This window comes from Mauremys reevesii, linkage group 15 (assembly GCF_016161935.1).
Source record: "Mauremys reevesii isolate NIE-2019 linkage group 15, ASM1616193v1, whole genome shotgun sequence".
NCBI classification, from domain to species: domain Eukaryota; kingdom Metazoa; phylum Chordata; order Testudines; family Geoemydidae; genus Mauremys; species Mauremys reevesii.
Genome location: NC_052637.1, coordinates 9,707,551 through 9,713,985, shown reverse-complemented (window position 1 = coordinate 9,713,985; position 6,435 = coordinate 9,707,551). Strand labels below are relative to the sequence as shown.

At 47.3% G+C, this 6,435-nt stretch overlaps 1 pseudogene; it reads right to left on the bottom strand.

Annotated features, from left to right (window-relative positions):
* Window positions 1-5,217: 5,217 nt before the first annotated feature.
* LOC120383595 lies at window positions 5,218-6,130 on the bottom strand (annotated as a pseudogene).
* Between the last annotated feature and the right edge of the window lie 305 nt (window positions 6,131-6,435).

Genomic DNA, 6,435 nt, shown 5'->3' with positions numbered 1-6,435 from the left:
CGAGCTATGTTTGATTGGAGGGGAGTATCCATTTGATGTCATCAAGTATTGGGTACTACCAGATCAGGCCCTAGACAGAGCACACACCTATCTTCCACTGGTTTGTGGTACGCTAGCAGACACAGGGCCCTCCCTGACTGGATTTAGGCATCTCTCTGTAAGCTAGCACACACTCCTCTCCTCAGCATCTCCCATCGGCTAGCTCAGGCGCCTCCTCTCCTAGCATGCTGGATTTTGTGACTCCCATTCTTGGGTGTCTGTCTCTCTCTATCTGTTGTTTAGGGAGCCTGAGGGCCTGACTCAGGCTGTGTGACCCTATTGTTGTCCCAGTGATTTTCTAGGTGCCTAAAAGTTAGGTGTTGCTGTACTGTGGGTCACCACGCCTGGTTCTCTTTATGGATCCAGGCCCCAGGGGGTATTTAGGCATCTAGTGGGTTTTTCAAGAGCAATTAGGCATCTAACTCCCATTGAAATCAATAAGTTTTGGACACCTATATCCTTTAGAAAAACTTACCATGTACCTAAGCACCTTTGAAAACCAGGCCTTAGGTGATGAAATGCAGGTGTCTATACTGGGCAATGAAGCCCTGGTATGCAGCTATGGGAACATTGTCTCATGATCTTCTATATCCACCAGAGATCCTAGAATCACAGAAATGCCGGGCTGGGAGGGACTGGAAGTCTCTTGTTAGGTTGGTCATTAATTGAGAGCCCTGGAGAACTAAATCCTTCTTTGTACCTATAAAGCAAGTGCACTTCTCCAGGCAGTGTATCTGACATGTAGATGTGAGGACTCACCCCTGCGGCACCTCTTGCTGGTGACTCCTGAGAATTAGCTCAGTTCCAGCTCCGGAGCACCCTCTGCAGGCTGGTGATCCGTCTGTCCTCTGGCTCCCGAGTCCCTCCCTGGACCTGTTGCTCTTTTACCTGGGGTGCTGCCCCTGGCAGTAACCCCTCAGTCTTAGGGTCTCCCCTCCCCAGGGAACCCCCACCCACTATTCCCACCTTGCCCCAGTATAAGGCTATGGCCAGTCATTGTCTAGCCCCCATACTCTGAGGCAGACTGCAGTATCAGCCACTCATCACTGGCAAGGTTGGATTTGGACCTGCTGCCTTGGCCTTTCCCTAGGCTGCCCAATTCAACCCCCAGTACCTTTTAGCCCAATGCTAGGCTGCAGCCTGGGTCTTTCCAGGCTGGAGCTCCCCAGCTCCTCTGCCTTTCCCCAGCCCTGCTTCACTCAGGTACCTTGTGTTTAGCCCCCTGCAGCCAGGTCCTTCTCCCTCTACACACAGAGGGAGACTGCCTGGGCTCCTGGCTCACAGCCTTTTTATACAGGCCAGTTGTGGCCTGATTGGGGCATGGCCCAGCTGCAGCCACTTCCCAATCAGTACAGCTTAGTAGCTCCCAGACACAACCTTCCCCCAGGGCTGTTTTAAGCCATTCAGGGCAGGAGCAGGGTAAGCTCCCTGCTACAGACACCTAACCTGAAGGCATCATGTCTAGGGAGAAGACAGGAGGTTGGTCTAAGACCAGAGCTGTAATTTTCTAACAGGTCTAAGGAGTCAAGTTCCCAAGGACTCCTTTAACTCCATTAGGCCCTACTCCAGAAGGGAGCCACAATGTTCACTGTTGGACAATATACCCACCAGCAGTGCCTCTGGGACAGAATGCAGGAGATCCAGTTTGTTAGAACTTATTCTTGGTAGAGGAGATTTCTAGGAAGCTGCACAGAAGCTATTTGGGAGTGGTGGGCATGGTGTGCAGCTGGCTATTCATTTGGTTTTAAGCTGGATAAACCCCTTTTTGTGTGGTTTGTCCCCTGTGTGGTACTGAGAGAAAACCAGACGTGGTTTTTTCCAGTATCACGGATGAGGGACGCATGCAAGATCACACTGGCAGGAAGGGCCATGAAGTAGGAGCAGTACCAGAATGTCAGGTGTGATGTTGCTTTCTAGAAATAATAAACCCCATTATGCTTTATAGAAATATGCTTATAAGTGTAAATATGACAGGACTAGAATATGTTTTATGTTAGATGTGCCATGTAACATCTCTCTGCAAATGTTATTATCTACTGGATATATTCATCTTATTTACAGGCATGTATCATTTTGTATTCGAACTTATGAATATTGGCTATGTACTTGTTTGAGTTTAAGAAGCTGCAGTGAAGCAGTTGGTCAGCTTCTTGAGAAAAGGCTATTCTCATTAAGTGCCCAATCAAGAAACACTTAAGCTAACAATGAACTCTGAGAGACACCAATCCACATCTGAGCTTTCCTGGTAATGTGGCATTGTCCGGTAAAGTACTGAGTCATTCATGGACATGTGACTTGCCCATGTGAATCCAAAACTTCATCTTGCTGCTGGACCCTGCATAGGAGAGGAGAATGGGTTTCCACCCACAAGAGAAATTCCATTTAAGCCCCTGGAAACCCGCCTTTCTGTCTTCAGCTGGCTCAAGAGATAGCCTCTTCACCCCCATAGGATACCTGAAAGAAACTCTAACAATGGATAGTAACCACAGGGGTGTGAGTAATTGCTGGACCCAGACTAGAAGGAGGCTAGTCTGTAAAAGAAGCTTACTGGAACATCTCTGAGGGTGAGAGTTCATCTGTAATCACTTTCTTACTGTATTAGGCTTAGACTTGCGTGTTTTGTTTATTTTGCTTGGTAATTCACTTTGTTCTGTCTGTTATTACTTGGAACCACTTAAATCCTACTTTTTGTTTTTAATAAAATCACTTTTGACTTATAACTTAACCTAGAGTATGTATTAATACCTGAGGGAAGGGACAAACAGCTGTGCATATGTCTCTATCAGCGTTATAAAGGGTGAACAATTTATGAGTTTATCCTTTATAAACAGGGTAAAATGGATTTATTTGCGGTGTGGACCCCATTCAGAGTTGGGTATGTGGGTTTTGGAGACAGGAACACTTCTTAAGCTGTTTTCAGTTAAGCCTGCAGTTTTTGGCGGATGTGGTTCAGACATGGGTCTGTGTTTGTAGCAGTCAAGCATGTCTGGCTCAAACCAAGCAGGGCACTGAAGTCCCAAGCTGGCAGAGAAGACAGGCTCAGAAGTAGTCCAGGCACAATAGGTGGCAGTTCCCAAGGAGGTTTCTGTGATCCAACCCATCAGATCTGGTATTCTGGGAATGCATCAGTGGCCAACCTAGTTGAGGGAAGAGCTGGGAAACATTTTTCTAAGCCTTTGGCAGATTGTTTAACTCAGCTAAAGACATAGCAGCATCTGTCATGAAGAGGTTGAAGAAACCATTTCCCATTGACAAGTTACTTTGACCAGCTCTACCAACCTGAGGTGAGAGCAACACACAGACCCTTGCCCATGCCATGCATCTTCCGTCTCCATGGTGCAGAGGGACTAGGAATGGGCATGTCTGAGATGATCCAGGAATAAACCTCCCTCTCCTCTCACCAAGGAGACCCTCCCTTTTTAGGTCTCACGCCCGCGGCTGTTGTGCAGTTGCTTGGTAGGCAACATCAGTCTCTGATTAGTGCAGGAAGAAGGTCCCCTGAAGTTCTCAGGCCACTTCCGCATATGCGAGAGTCACCATCTAATCTAGGCTGTCACCCAGGGGACTCAACCCTAGAGACATCTAGGGTCCAAAGTACGAGATTCTACAGCTTGAGCTCAACAGCCAGGCTGCCTGAAAGCCACGGGAACAACCCCCTGTCCTGTAGGTGGAGCACAGAGAGGCCTCATAACACGCACTGCCCATGGGTGGGGTTTATACAACGACACTGTGTGGCTGCAGAGGTCAAGAGCTTCATCTGAGCTGGAGTCACCTCCCCCAGCCAGCAGGACAGGGCATCACAGACAGTTGTACTAATGCAGCTCCATGGACTCTACTGGAGAATAGATGGTTCTGTGCCATTGGCAGAGAATAGGAGAGACCGAGGGGCACCAGTGCCCGAAACCCCCTTAATGGCAGGGAAATGATTTAGATACACCCAGAAAATCCTGGCAAATAACCAGCACCACATGCTGCCGAGGAAAGTGAACACTTTACACCACCACCCCTATGGTCCCTGCCAATTTGACCTGGGAGGATATTCCTTCCTGATACCCACATGGTGATCAGTTAGACTCTGAGCATGTAGGCAAGAACCAGACAGGCAAAAACCCAAGAAAGAGACAATGGCTCAGTGTCAGGTCAGAGCCCTGGCACATCCCACACAATGTCCCATTTCCAGCCAGGGCTGCCCAATGCTTCAGAGATTTAAAAAAACCTCCCAGAATATACTGGGTTAGGGGGAGGAATCCCTTCCTGACCCCTGACAGTGGCCTGATGAATCCCTGAAGCATGAGCTTTTAGGAACATAAGACATGCCCCTCAAGTAATCCCCAATGTTGCTGAGCTCTGCCCCCCACCATCACAAGCAGCCCCGTCATACAATCCCACTCAGAAATCTGTTCAGTTCTCTCTTAAAATTAATTTTGTGATTTGCCCCCCACAACTCCCATTGGGAAGCTTCTCCAGAACCTCACCCCACTCGTGGTTAGAACATTTCCTGTAATTTCTAGACAGTCTCTCCATCTCTCACACGCCTGAATATACACATGAGCCAGACTGACATAGGCTGGCTCCTTGTCCCCCTCTCATGGTTAGGTCACGAATGGTGGTTTATAAGACAATGGGTCCACTCCCCAGATAGTGGCAATGGATATACATCTCCTTTGGAGGCTGTACGTCAGATGCTGCAAATTGTTTTAGCGCCCCCAAAGTCAATGGAACTACACTGATGTGTTGAAGATCTACCCAAAATGTCTTCTCTCACCTACCCCAGTCTTACACCAGTCTGACTCCTTTGGTTCCAACGAAGCCACTCCTCATTTATACACAAAAGCAAGACAACTCCCATCATTGTTTTCAGTGGCCATGGAACGGGTGCAAGTGACCAAGCAGTGTAACAGGTATTGTTTTGGGACACAATGAAAGTCTGATTCCTCTCTTGCACACAATTTACACCCATTTACTCCACAACTGGCCCAGATTTTCTACTGGTGTAAATCACTCCAGTGGCAGTGACATCAGCAGAGTAAATCTGGATTTGCATTGGTGCAACTGAGGTCAAAATCAGACCTGGTTGTGTGCAAGCTGTGTGGGTCATGGAAATAACTGACATTAGTGAACAGATACTATGTAAGCAAACTTTAATTAGAAAAAGACAGAAAATTAATTATTTGTGAATTACCTACACCCAGTCAGTCTCCTCAGGGCAGCTTTGATCTCTTTGTTCCTCATGCTGTAGATAATTGGATTCATGACTGGTGGCAATACGGAATAGAGAATTGCCACCACAAGATCCAGAGCAGATGGGGAGCTGGAGGTGGGTTTCAGGTAGCCAAAGGCCCTAGTGCAAACAAACAAGGAGACCACAGTGAGGTGAGGAAGGCAGGTTGATAGGGCTTTATCCTGGCCCTGCTCAGAGGGGATCCTGAGCACTGATTTGAAGATCTGAACATACGACAAAATGATAAAAACAAAGCAGCCTAAGACTAAACATACTGTAAAGGCAAGAACCCCAATTTCACTCAGATATGAGTCAGAACAGGTGAGCTTCAGCAGCTGGGGGATTTCACAGAAGAACTGATTCACTATGTTGCCTCCACAGAAGGTCAATGCAAATATATTCCCGGTGTGTAGCACAGAGTAGAGAATCCCAGGCACCAGCTGCCATTTGAACACAAGCTCTGCTGTTCATTATTGTCTCATAATGCAGTGATTGGCAGATGGCGACATATCGGTCATACGCCATGACGGTGAGAAGGGAAAAATCCACTCCCAACAAGAAGAGGAGGAAAAAGACTTGGGCAACACATCCAGGATAGGAAATGGACCTGATGTTCATCAGGGAGTTGGCCATGGATTTGGGGACAATGACAGAGATGGAGCCAAGGTCTACGATGGACAGATTCATCAGGAAGAAATACATGGGGGTGTGAAGGTGGTGGTTGAAGGCTATGGCCATGAAGATAAGAAGATTCCCCATCAGGGCTGCCAGGTAAATCACTAGAAACACCACAAAGTGCAAAATCTGTAGCTCCTGAAAATCAGAGAATCCCAGGAGAAGGAACTTGGTTGTGATGGTTTGGTTGGACATTTTCTTTCTCAGGACATTGTGTGATGTCTGTGGAGGGAGAGAAAAGAGCAAGGGCCAGCATTAGATCAGTAAAATAACTCTCCTTTATAAAAAACACCTTAATTTCATTGAGTCAGACCATTAACTTGTGAAGACTGATGTAATATGGGAATGAGGATGGGGTAAACAGTCCCGCTGACTCACTGGGGTGAGAGAAAGTAGAATCAGCTCAATGGATTCTAGTGGAGTTACTCCTGATTTACACCAGGGTGATGGAGAGGAGAAATAGGAACAATTGCTTTTGAGGTATTTGTGTATCTCTTTCA